This window comes from Chinchilla lanigera, unplaced genomic scaffold, assembly GCF_000276665.1.
Source record: "Chinchilla lanigera isolate Chin_1 unplaced genomic scaffold, ChiLan1.0 scaffold00012, whole genome shotgun sequence".
Lineage (NCBI taxonomy): Eukaryota > Metazoa > Chordata > Mammalia > Rodentia > Chinchillidae > Chinchilla > Chinchilla lanigera.
In genome coordinates, this window is record NW_004955413.1 from 29187909 (window position 1) to 29201842 (window position 13934).

Consider the following 13934-nt stretch of genomic DNA (forward strand, 5'->3'; position numbering starts at 1 on the left):
TTGCGCTACTTAGCTCACGGCGGAGACTCCCCGGAGTCAGCCCGAGACCTGCGGGCCAGGAAGGTGCTCCAGGTGGACACCCAGGGTCCTATAGTCCAACGCCCACTTGAACAGATGCAGAAACTGAGTCCTGAAGGAGACAAGGCCCCGCCTGTGGTCACACAGTGTTTCTTGGACAAGTGTCCCATCGTGCGCTTCTCAGGGGCCAGCTCCCACGTCCCATGGCTCCCACGTCCTGTGGCTCCCACGTCCTGTGAGTCCCACTTCTTGTGACCTATTGTATGATCCACCCTGATGAATGCTTCACGTGAACTTTGAATGTGTTCTCTGTGACTGATAGGCAGGGTGTGGAGGACTACCTGGGCCACTCTCCTTGAAGGAGGAGCAGTTGTCTCCATTCTGGCTGAGCCTGACCCTCAATTGGCTTTAAACTGCGCATATGGGTCTAGCCGAGGTGCTGATGGTAATCTTTGGAGATGGCAGCCGTGTTTCCCTGACCACCCCCGTTGCTCCCTCGAGTGAGCTGGGATGAGGCAGGATGTGTGATCCAATGTTCCATGCTGTTGGCTGGGGTCAAGCCTTAGGATAGAGGCTATGACTTCCTGGAGCTTCAAAGATTACACATCAGAGCTGAAGCACCGACCCCAAAACATTAGATACTATCTCAGCTGTGTTATGCAGATTATTCTTTGCACATCCTTCTCACTGCATCTAGCAGAGGTGATTTCAGGCCTCCTACCTCGCCCCGCTCATGGCACTCACCCACTTCCCACAGTCACTCATCCTCAAGCCACTCCCTTCTTCACGGATGAATAAAACCTGGATTCAGCCCTGGATTGAGGCCTTTGTTCTGGATGGCCATCCCTGTGGCTGGACTTAGGACCCCTTGGCTCCCCATAATACAAATATGCCTTAGTGTCTTTATTCTCACCATGGATTGCTCTGGAAGTGGTAGATTGAAATTAACTCACTAGAATTCCAATAACTTTTCACGGGATTACAAATATAAACTTCCTGGGCCGGGATGAGGACTGGGAAGGGCCCTCTATAACAGGGCATCTTATAAATACCGATTAGATCAAATGTGTGCTGTTCAAATACTCTATAACCTAACTGATCTGTTTCTTGGCTTATAGAGGAGTTCTTAAATTTCCAGCTTTACTTCTTGATTTATTTCTCCCTTTCCTTTTGTCAAAGTTTGCTTAGTATATTTTAATACTCCATGATTTGAGGCATACATATTTAGACAGATTTACTTAACAAATCAACTATTTTATCATCATTTATCTCTTGTGGTGTTTTTGTTTGCTTTGAAGTCAATTCCATTTGTTCTCAGTACAACCACACCAGACTCCTTTCATCCATATTTGCATATGGTCTCTTTTGTAAGCCTTTGCTTTTGACCTTTTTATTTTGAAACCAATCTTTTGTAGTTGGCCTATAATAGAGACATGATTTGCACCCAGTGCAGCAATCTTTGCTGTTTGCTTTAGAAGTTTAGTTCATTTATATTTAATGTAATGGTTGATGTGATTGGGTTTACATCTCTCTTCTTCCTATTCGTTTTTCATTTGTCGCTCTGATTTTTGATTGTCTGTGGCTCCCCTTTGCCTTCTTTTGGGTCAATCAGATTTCTTTAATGTTACCTTTTATTTCTGCTACTGGATTCTCAGCTACACTCATGTTATAAGCATTCCCTTCACTTCATTTGGCCTGTCCAGTAAGCTATCTCATCTGCGAAGTCAGAAAGAAAACACGGTTCTCTGTATCCACCCATTTCTTGGCCTTTTCTGGTTCTTGTCATGCCTCCTCCAGCTCCAAGAGGGGCCCCAAAGGACTGCCTTTAGCATCTTAAAAGCCACAAGCCTGCTGTGATTAAGTCTTCTATGTGTTTAACTGTTTCTTTATTAACTCTTTTTTTTTTAAAGGTTACTCTCACTGATTATAGAATTCCAACATGACAGGTTTATTTTTACTAACAAGTCCATCATGAATATTCTTCTGTTTCCTGTATGTAATGCGACTTGTTTTCTCTGGCTCGTTCTATGGTTTTTCTCTTTACATTTGATGTTTAGCAGCTTGACTGTGATGTGACCATGGGTAGCTTTTCTTTATAGTCACATATACCCTGCTTAATTTTATAGTCTAATGGGTGTTGTCCATCCAATTAATGTTCAGCCCTTACTTGTGCAAAGATTTTCCTTCTCCAGTATAAGTTTTCATGATGCCAATTATACATTTGCCCTACTATTTGGTATCAACCTACAGGTCTTCATTCATTTTTTTGAGAATAATTTTTAAAATTTTCAACAGTTTTAGATATGTGGAATTACTGCAAAGGTGGTGTAGAGAGTTTACATGCATCTCACACCCATTTTTCTTTGTTACTTATAACATATTAACAGGCTACATTTATCACTATTAATACACATTTTCAAATTTATTAACTACTTTTTTGGGGGCGGGGGGGAGTTTTCCGGTACCGGGAATCGAACTCACAACCTTGCTTTTGCCAGGCAGGTGCTGTGCTGCTGAGCTAATCCCCAGCCCCCTCAAATTTATTAACTAAAGCCCATATTTTATTCAGATTCCCTAGGGTCCCTTTTCTGTTCCAACATCTCTCAAGGATACCATATTATAATCAGTGGTCAAGTTTTCTTACACTTTTCTTGGTTGTGAAAGCTTTCAGGTATTTGGCCAAATATTTCCTTTTTTTTTTTTTTTTTTTGTTACTAGGACTGGAACTCAGGACCTTGCGCTTGCAGGCAGGTGCTTGTGCCACTGAGCTATATCCCCAGCCTGGCCAAATACTCCCTAATTGGAACTTTTAAAAGGCTTCTCCCATTATTAGCTCAGTGGCGTGGATTTTGAGGAAGAAGACCATGAGGTGATGGGTGCTTCTCAATGAATAATACCGAGGACACATCGCTGTTACTGTGACCTTGGTCACCTGGCATTTGTCCTTTGCCTCCCGCCTCTCTACACCACACTCGGAGGGAAGCTGCTCGGTACCTCCCACAACAAAGGAGATGGGCCAAAGCTGCATCTCTCTAACTGTGCAGGATCTACAGCAATGATTTGAAGACCTGCGTGGGAGATTTGAATTTCCTTCCCACTTACTTGTTCATTCAATCAGTTCTTTATATAGAGATGGACTCAAGGGCTTTTAGTTTATACTTCAGTTATAGTCAAATATCCAGTGCTACTTAAGTGGGTTCCTATGATGCCACCCTTGGCCAGCTGTTGCCCTTGACACTGTGTCTCCTTCATGGTCTCTAACTTCCTGGCACTACAAGGTGTCCCAGACTTATCTTGTATATTTCCTGCCTTGTCCTGGAATCAGCATGTAGCCAAAGACCCCTGCTTCCTTCGTGTGATTATTAGAAACTCAGACATAGCCAGGTGTGGTGATGCATGCCCGTAATTCCAGCTACGTGAGAGGCTGGGGCTGGAAGCTTACAAGCTCAAGGATGGCTCGGACAACTTAGTAAGAGCTTGTTACAAAACTTAGAAAGAAAAAGAAACTCACATGTCTGTATTTGGCGTGTTGATTTCTACAGAACATTAATATCCTGAAACCCTGTCTGTTGGCAGAGCGGAGACGCTTGTGTGTGCGCTGACCCACGTGTGACGCTTCTCTGTACCTCTGTCCGTAGGCAGCATCTGTACCCAGGTGAACCTAAACACTACTGCATCCTGAGGTGTCTGACGACTCTAGTCCATTACTGCATGGGTGACCAGACCCCCTCCCCATGCCTGTCTGTAACCTCATGGGACAACAGTAGGAAGTCCGGCTCTTGCCACCGTCCACGTAATAACCATTAAATTTCAGCAGCCCTGGGCGGTGGCGTCTAACCGTCAGCCTGTGTCCAGTGGGAGACAACTTTATACACCAGAACACAGCACGCATGCACAGTTTCCTGTGCCTTTCATCATATTTACTCATTTCCGAAGTCACTTAGGCCACCCCATACTCGGTCCCTATTCAGAGAGACCATTTCACACATCTCTAACACAGTTAAATTCCTTTGTCACATTCTGCATCCCATTCTGGGATCTCACAACCTCTCCCATAGTTTTTCAAAATTTGCATATGTTACACTTTACTCTGTGCTGTTAAGTTCAATGCATTTTGGCAAATCCTTAGTGTCTTTTACTCATTGTTACAGTATCACACAGAATAGCTTCACCTCCCCCAAGAAACATCCCATTTCTCCCCCTTTACCCTAAGCGCCAAACCCCCGTCAACCATAGATCAGTGTAAGACTTCGGTAGGTTTTGGGTTTTCCAGAATGTCCAGAATGTAATCAGAATCGTACAGTAGGCATTTTCCCCCCCAATTGGCTTATTTTGCTTAGCAGTGTGCCCTTAAGATTCATCCATGTCTTTTCACAACTTGACAGCTCGTTGCTTTTTTATCACTGAAAACTACTCCATGGTTAGGATGTGCTACAGTTTATTCACCTACTCTTTCCAGCTCTTGACAACTATGAATAATGATGACATAAATAGCTGCATGCAGGTTTTTGCGTAGCCATACGTTTTCAAATCAGCTGGCTGTACACCCAGCAGAGCACTTGCTGACTTGCATGGTAAGCTTATGTTTGGCTTTGAAAGGAGCTGCCAGGCTGCCTTCCAGAGCGGCTGTATCATTTTGTATTCCCAGCAGCAAATGCAAACTCCTTTTGCTCTGTAGCCTTGCCAGAGCAAGGTGTTACATTTTAAAACTCATCACCAAGTGCAGGATCGTGTAGATTTTCTTCTATGCTTTCTTCAAGAAGTTTTATATGTTTTTTATTTTCTATGTAGGTCTCTGATCTATTTAAAGCCCATTATTGTATAAGGTCTGAAGTTTGTGTCTGAGTTATTCCTCCTCCTCCCTCTTTCTCCTCTTCGTCCCTGCTCCCCTTTCTCTTCCATATATCTATGCTGCTTACGCACTACGCATGTGGTGCGGATTATTCTAGGACTGTTGTGGAAAGACCATACTTTCTCCACTCTGTTTATTTTTCCTCCCTATTTTTAAATTTGGATAACTTTTATTGATGTTTCTAAAGTCTCTGTCTTTTCTCCTCTGACATTCCTAATATACTGTGAAGCCCATCACATAGATTTTTCATTGCAGTTATTGTACTTTTTAATTCTTGGATTTGCACATGAGCTTTAAAAACAGTTCTCATTATTTCTGAGATCTCATACTTGTGTGCTCATTCACACAATGGCATTTAGCTTCTTGAAGAGAAAGTTGTATAAATGGACAGCACACGTAACTATGTGCAACATGTAGTATTTGATAACAATAATAAACAACTACGATTCTGGTCTATGTACTTACTACACTATACTTTTTCCCGTTATTTCAGCATGTGATCCTACTTAAAAAGAAAAACAAGGTGAAGCCGGGCATGGTGGTACAGCTGCTTGAGAGGCTGAGGCAGGGGATCACAAGGTCAAGGCCAGCCTGGGAAACTCAGCATGATCCTGTCTCAAGATAAAATAAATGAAAAGGGGGGTAGCTCAGTGGTAGAACACTTACCTCCCATGTAGGAGGCCCTGGGGTTCCCTGGGGGTTGTTCTCCGCGCTTGTCCTTTCATTCTCTGGGCATATTTATGAAGTCTGTTTCTAAGGATCACAGGCTTGCACAGCCACCGTCCACTGCCTGCAAGGAGTTACTTTGTGTACTTGGTTCAATTTTATACTTGACTGTGGAAGGCAAACCTAGTGCCGCTTACCCTGCGCATGCAAGTCCCGGTAGCTCTGTCCTCCTCATGGAGCCAATCTCTGGCCTCTGGTCACACTCACACTAACATTCAAATCCTTTATTTGGCCTACAGGGCTCTGCAAGTCTGACCCTGACCAGGTCTCAGATCCCACCTTTCACTCTCCACTTCATTCACTCTAGCCACAAAGGTCCCTCTCTTGTCCCTTGAATCTTGATGCTCTTTTCAGCCTTGCACTTGTCCATCTGCCAGAACCTTCTGGCCCCAGATCTCTGCCTGGCTGGTTCCCACCTGCTATTCAGGCCCCAGCTCAAAGTCATCTCTTCGGGGAGCATCCCTGCATCTGCTATCAGAGTCATCCCACCTGTTGCCAGGTTTGCTTCTTTATTCTCCATCTACCTACAGGGAGCAGGAACAGGTCTGTCTTCTCGTGTCCACTGGGGTCAAGCACAGGCCTAGGCGTACACTTGACTCTTGGAGAGAACAGTCCTGCACTGCATAGCAGTGTTCCAGCCAATGACAACACATGCAACGGAGGCCATAGGAGATGATAACGGAGCTGAAAGATTCTTGTTGCCTAGCAACATCGTAGACATCATACTGTCACAGCACTACACATCCCATGTGTCTGTGATGACGCTGAGGTAAACAAACCTACTGCACTGCCAGTTGTATAAATGGACAGCACAGGTAACTATGTGCAGTACATAGTACTTGTTAACAATAATAAACAACTACAATTCCGGTCTATGTACTTACTGCACTATACTTTTTCCCGTTATTTCAGCATGTGCTCCTACTTAAAAAGAAAAACAAGGTGAAGCTGGGCAGGCTGGTACAGCTGCTTGAGAGGCTGAGGCAGGGAATCACAAGGTTCAGCCTGAGAAATTCAGCATGATCCTGTCCTAAGATAAAATAAATAAGAAGGGCTTGGGGGCTAGCTCAGAGGTCGAGCACTTGCCTCCCGTGTGGGAGGCCCTGGGGTTCCATCCCCTGTACCAGAAAGAAGGAGGAAGGAAAGAAGGAGAAGAAAAGAAGGAGGAAAAATGGCTGTGAACACTTTGCTGAGTTCTCCGGCAGCAGCCTCATCCATCCGCAGTTTACCACGTCCCCGGATGGCGTCAGGAGACCCTAGGAACCGATGGCCCTGTGCCACCGAGGTCTATGTAGTGCTCTCTTGGGTGGCCGAGGGATGAGACTGCTAAGGACACCTGTCTCCAAATGTGGCCCATTTTTCTGGCCGAATCTGCCGTGCCTCCTCCTGCTGAGCCCCCTGCCCGTGGTAAGGGTTTCGTTTTCCTGGGCAGTGCTGTAGGAATCCTGCTGTGCCCTGTGCCCTCTGCCGCACTGCCTCCTCCCATTGCAGCACTCCTCCGTCTCCTTTCTCCTCCAGGTGGGACCACGCCCTTCCCTGATGGGGCCGTCTATCAGCAGCCCACACGACACCCGCCCTTGGCCCTGGACAGAGGAACCAGCAGGTGGTCCTGGAAACCAGGCCTGTCACATGGGAAAATGGACAGCAGGAAGCAGGGGCCAGGCTGGGAGCCAGATATGCATTACCCTATCCCTGGGGCTGTAGGCTGGGAGCCCAGGTGAGCACTGATTCCCCAGAGCCACTATAGGTACAGCCTGGAGGAAGGGACAGGGCAGTGGGGACCAGGGGTCATCGGCCCTAGCTGCACAGGAAATCTGTGGGAGCATTAAAATACACTGATGCCGGAGCCCACCCCCACCTAGGCATGCACCTGCAGTCCCTGGAAGTGACCCAGCATCCACATGGTTAGCAGCGGGCCAGGAGAGCCTAAGGTCCTGGTCGCTAAGTGACACAGCTGTGTTTTGATCAACTACTTCTCCCAGGGTTGCAAAGCTGTGCCTGGAGCCCTGCAAGAGCGTTCCACAGCCTCTGCTGCAAGCGTTTCCTCTCCCCAGGGCCAGCAGGCTCCTGGGTCCCAGAAGGCGGCAGGATTTGTGGCTGGTGGAGTTGCTCGTCCTCACAGGCCTAATTGACTGTTTATACTCCCTAAATGGAGAGTGGCGGCTTTCTTCCGGCAGCCACTGCCGCCCTAATTGATATTTGTTTTCCTCTCTTCCCAGAGGCAGTCAGGAAATAGGAAATCTCTGGGCTGTTAAGCTTGATCTCTAAGATTCTCTGGATGGAGTGGAAAGACTCTGGACCCATCTTTCTCCACCCACCCATTTTCCTCTGTGGGGGGCCCACCTTGCAGGGGAAAGGTCCGCATGCTTGGGTACTTGGGACCGGCCCATGGAAACTGCCCACCCTCGAAAAAATATACCTGCTCCCCCTTCCAGATGAAAACATGTTTCCTGAAAGCCATTCTCTAGAATGCTCTAGAGGTCAGCTGCCACTGGGATGATCCCTCCAGGGCCCAGGGCCTGGGAGGAGAAGCAGCCGGTGGTGCTGAGGTGGATGCTGTCTCTCTGTCCTTGGTTTTCCCAATGGTGGTGGTGAGCACAAAGGTAATAGTGACAGTGATAAAGGTGATAGTGGTAATGAGGATGCTGAGAAAGGTATGATGGTAACGATGATCAGGAGAGTAAATGGTGATCGTGATAGTAATGGTGTTGACGATGGTGGTGGTGATGGTCATGGTGATGCTGGTGATTGCGATAATGTTGATGATGGTGGTCATGATGGTGATGTTGAGGGTGATGATGGTGATGATGATGGGGTGATGGTGATATTGAGGGTGATGATGGTAGTGGTGATGATGGTGATGGTGGTAGTGATGATGTTGGGGATGAAGATGAAGAAGAAGAAGATGATGATGATGGTGATGGGGTGACAGTGATCACGGTGGTGATGGTGGTGGTTGTGGTGACTATGGTAATGGTAATGCTGGTGATTATGGGGATGATGGTGGCTTTGGTGGTGACGGTGATGAGGACAGTGAGGATGATGATGGTAGTAGCGGTGGTGTTGCTGGTGGTGACAGTGAGGATGACAGTGGTAGAGATGGTCATCTCAGGGCAATGAGGGGAGGGAGTGAGAAAAGGTGAGCAGATGCTTACAGTCATATGGACTAGGACAGTTCTGCTGTCACCTGAAGGTGACCAGAAGCTGGGAGACCAACCTACGTGAGTGGACACTTTCCCCAGGGACGGTGAGGACATCACTGCCTGTGACGGCAGCCTTCTGGTGCAAATCAAGCTCTTCCACACACTGCCCCGCCCTTCCACCCACCCTGCTCTCATCTGCAGCAGGGAAGTCTGGGCTAATCATAGGAGAGAAATAATTGCCCGGGCCAGCCTACTGTGTGCAGCATAATCTGTGTAAAATGCTGGCGTGCTCAGTACCTCCCTTCCTGGGGCTGAGAAGCTTTGGGTTGTGGGTCATTCCTTGGGGCCCCCAACCATTTGGACACCCTATTTGTACCCCACCCAGTGCATAGGTTCAGTGGGCAAGGATTTGGCTTTAGAGAGGCCAAGGGCATGTGCTTGTCCTTGGGTGAACATTTGGCTTTTCTTGGGTGTGGGGCGGGTGTCTCCAATTGTCCCTTTTTTTTTTTGTCTTTTTGAGACAGGGTCTTGATATGCAGCTCAGGCTGGACTTGAGCTCACTTTGTAGCCCAGGCTGGTCTCGAACTCACAATGATCCTCCTGCCTCAGCCTCCTGAGTGCTGGGATTACAGGCATGAGCCACCACGCCTGGCTTTGTCCCTTTTATTAAAGAGGTCTCAGCTTTCTCTAGCCCAGGCCTGAGAGCTCTTGGCCCTTGTCTCCCCTCTCCTCTGCTGGTGGCACCCTTGAAGACTGTGCCAGCAAGCTTCCCTGCTGCGTCTCAACTGAGCCTCAGAATCCTTCTCAGCAGTCCAGGCAGCCTCTGTTGATGGAGCAGAGTTGGCCTTTGAAACGAGAGCTTGTATTTATCAGCTTTTCATCGCCAGGACAGAATACCTGCTACGTACAATTTAAAAGAGAAAAGGGTTAGTATGGCTTACAATCCCGGGGCACTCAGTCCATGGTCAGCTGGCTCCAAGGCGGGAACTTCACGGTGGAGGGTCTGGGCCTGGTGTCTTCACTGCTTTTCTCATAACAAGAATGCTTCAGCGCCAGGAGACTTTATTGCTTGCACAACATTCTGTCACATACGTGTGCTGCACCGTTATACACAAGCCCCTCTGCTTGGAGATTCCAGTTTGCTCCACTCTCCTATGTTACGCGGAATCTCTCTACACTTACGAGTCTGCACACATCACCAGTGGTTCTTCAGGATAAAGGTCCACTGGGGAGTTTCCAGAAAGGAAGAGTTAGACTTTTCATTACCTATATTTACTCCTTATCATTGATTTACAGTTTTGTCATTGTTACCCTCACTTTATGGAAGCTGAGCTAAGTTAGTTCTATTCCTCCACCTGGAAAAGACTCACAGCCCCTCTGCCTCTGGCCTGTGCCCCCGTCTCCAGGCCTCCCAGCAACTGAGAAATCTCGGCGGAACCCTAAAAGGACCCAGGGGTCTGACTTAGTCAGGGCTGGGTGCTCATGCATATTAAGAGGGCTGCAGTCTCAGGCCTCCCCTCTCAGGCTGCAGGATTGCTATGTATTTATTCCGGTCCATAAGCAGTGTCCGGGGCAATTGCATTTCAAGCCACAACTACGCCTGTCTGCTATTCTCCAGGGCTCTCCCTCCCAGCCCGCCTGGCCGGCCCACCGTGAACTAGGCTGTGAATTAATTACTCACAGGCGCCACAGTCTCTGACAGAGAATGTGGAAAAGCAATTTTAGAAAAGAAATCCCTTTTTCTCGCTTGGTGGATCTCATTGTGGGAGAAAGGAGCAATTATGAATTACATCAGAGCTATTCTGGGGTGCTGGGGGGTGGGCCTGATGAGAGCCTTGTCTGGGCTTGCTGAACAGGCATTGGCTTTTGGAGTGCCAGGCCCGGGCCACACCTGTCCCCAGCCCCACCCCCAGAAAGGAGGAGGGTCTCCCTCCCATGAGTTGCTTGGGACCCGAGCACTGAATGACCTCAGGTTGAGTGAACATCATCAAATCTCAGGATCCCAGAGGAACCCCCAGGAGCTTTTAGAACAATCTTTTCATTAAAATCCAGAAGTCTGGGACCCCCAATAAAGAAGAGGATTTTTCCAGTAAAGCGGAGGAGGGCCTAGGTGTGGGACCTTCCTCTCTAGGACCTCAGCTCTTTCCTCTCCACCAAGCATCATCTTAGGTCGGTTTCCCTGGAAACGGAGGTAGGGATGCAGCACAGAAGTCTGTGGTGGGGGAGGGCTTTCACAGATGCTTGAGTAGGTTGAGTGGTAGCTCCCAAAAGATGTGCCCACGCCTCAATCCCCAGGCCCTGTGAACGTGAGCTGGTGTAACTAAGCATCTCAAGCCGAGCTCATCCGCAACGCAATCTGGGTGCGTCCCAAATGCAGTGACACTTGGCCTTATGAGGACAGAGGAGGAAGAGGTGTAGACAGAGGCACCAAATATAGAGAACCTTTCCTGGTCCTCCTTGCGGCCCAGAAGTTTATATTTGTAATCCCATAAAAAGTTATTGGAATTCTAGTGAGTTAATTTTATTCTACCACTTCCAGTGCGACCCATGGTGAGAATAAAGACACCGAGGCATATTTGTAGCTATGGGGAGCCAAGGGGTCCCAAGTCCAGCCATGATGATGGCCATCCAGAGCAAAGGCCTCGACCCAGGGCCAAACCCAGGTTTTATTTATTTGTGAACAAGGGAAGAGCTGGCAGATGAGTGGCTGTGACAGTGGCAGGAAGTACGTGAGTGCCTTGTGACAGGCAAGGTAGGAGGCCTGAAATCACCTCTGCCATACGCAGAGGAGGATGTGCAGGAAGAGTAACCTGCACAACACAACTGAGATAGTATCTAATGTTTTGGGCTTGGTGTTTTAGCTCTGATGTGTAATCTTTAAAGCCCCCAAAAGTCATAGACTCTATTCCCAAGGCTCAATCCCAGCTGACAGCGTGGAACATTGGCTCACACATCCTGCCTTATCCTGGCTCACTCGAGGGAGGGGGGCGGGTGGAGAAAAAACACCTGCCATCTCCAGAGATTACCATCAGCACCTCAGCTAGACCGAGATGCATCGCTTAAAGCCAATTAAAGGGATAAGGAAAGGGTGCTAGCCAACTCAGTACATATCAACACATAGAAATAGGGTCAGGCTCAGCCGAAACGGAGGCAATTGTTCCCCTTTTAAGGAGAGTCACCTAGGTGGTCCTCCACACACTGGATTCAGAAATGCCTAACAGATTAGTGAAGCTGGCTCCTGGGTGTATGGGGGGGTGTCATGGAGTGTGTGTGGCCTTTGACTGGTCCTGGCCCCTTCCTCTCTGGCGCTGCCCCCTGCTTTGCTCCTGGGCCACAGTGAACTAAGCATCCTTGCTCCCCCACATCTTCCATCATGATGTCTCTGCCTTGGAGCCACCCAGCCATGGACTGAACCCCCTGAAACCGTGAGCTGAAGGAAAACCTCCTCCTTCAAGTCATGGGTGTCAGGTATCAAGTCCAGCAATGAGACAGTGACTCACACAGGCAATTTGTTGCAGTGGTCCTGGGAAATTAGCGCCATGCCTCTCTAGGGAAGCAAGGAAGGGGAGTGGACAGAGGACAATCTGGCTTGGTGGATCCGCCCTGGAGGAATGGGGAGAAGGTCCTTCAGAGGTATCCCTAAAGGAGGCAGCGTCCAGGACACTGGCTGTGTCCAGGAGACACTCATCAGGCTGCCTGCTGGCCGGGGGTGCAGGCAGATCCCAGCCACCACCCTCTCCTGCCACAGGGAAGCTGACAATCTCATCTGCATAGACTTAGAAAACTCAGCCCCTTTAAAGTACAGGAGTGAAGACAAAGGAACGGCACATTTTAAGGCAGAGAAAGCATTTGCAAGATACACAACAAAAGCTTAACAGCCTGCTTTGCAGAGAGCGTGCAAGAAAGCAATAAGAAAAACACAAACAGCACAGTAGAGAAGTGGGTAAAATACTGTGGGAGAAAAATAAAGAAAACCTGTGCATCCTCCCTGGCACTCAGGGAGCTGAGAATGAAGACAGCACCACATTATCCCCACCACCACCGTCAGAGCACCAGCGACGGAGGGAGCTGGGTGTTTGCTGATGGGGGGGTGGTGTCTGTTACCCTAGGAGGGTGGGGTACACGTGGGCCCCGCTACTGTGGAAGTCGCAGCTCTCAAAGGCACGCTCCCTCCTGGTGGGCAAGTCAGTTCTTGACTCTGAGGCTCCTCCTCAGAGTCAAGAACCACTCTGCAGGTGTGCAGAGGTGCTAGGGTTCTGCCCTTCCTGAGGACAAGTGGGGATGCCTCACTGTGCAGGCAGCAGTGCAGCAACTTCCTGCAGCCCGCAAGGAAACCCCAGGTCTATAGCGCCAGGCTAAGAAAGGAAACCCAGAAGATCATTCAGCTTGCACACTTCTGATGTGAACTTAATTATGTAAAAGGAGAAAACACCTCATGCCTCTGTGGGGGGAGGGAGGTAAAGCTTACATGGAAAACTTGCCCCTTCCAAAACCCACCATCTGTGTGATGGCTTAGATCTAGAATGTCCCCCAAAAGTCACATGTGCTCAGAGGTGGGGCTCCTGGAAGGTGATGGATTCATCCACGGATGAGCTCATGGCTGGCTGTCCTATTTGGAGGTGCAGCCTGGTGGAGGTGGGTTCCTTGGTGTGACCCGGAAGGGTGTGTTCCTGTCCCCAGCTCCTCCCTTCTTCCTGTCTCTCTCTGCTTCCTGGCTGCCACCAGGTGAGCGACTCTTCCGCCAGGTCCCTGCACCACGCTGTTTGTGCCTTAGAGCTGACCATGGACTGCATCCTTGAACCATGAGTCAATTTAAACTTTTGCTCCTTTAAATTATGGGTGTTGGGTATTGTGTCCTGCCCAGAAAAGCTGACTAACACACCCTCCCTCTCTCCCAGACCTCTCAGGTCCCCACACTCAGCCATGGACTTTGCTTCATTCTCCTCTGGGAAACAGAATCTGCCAGGTGAGGCTGACCTGCAACTTCTCCAAGCACATTCTGATGCAGACAGGGGCTCCTTCCTCCCTCTCCTTCCTGTGCTGTCTCTCCTCCTGGCTGGCTCGCCACCATCAACATTCAGTGTGCTGTGCCCGCTCGTCCCAGAAGAGAAACAAGCCCCCCTGCATAAGCCATCCTTCAGGTGTCCTTCAGAGCAAGGGCTCTGGAAAGTGCCACAACCCTCCCCACCCATCAC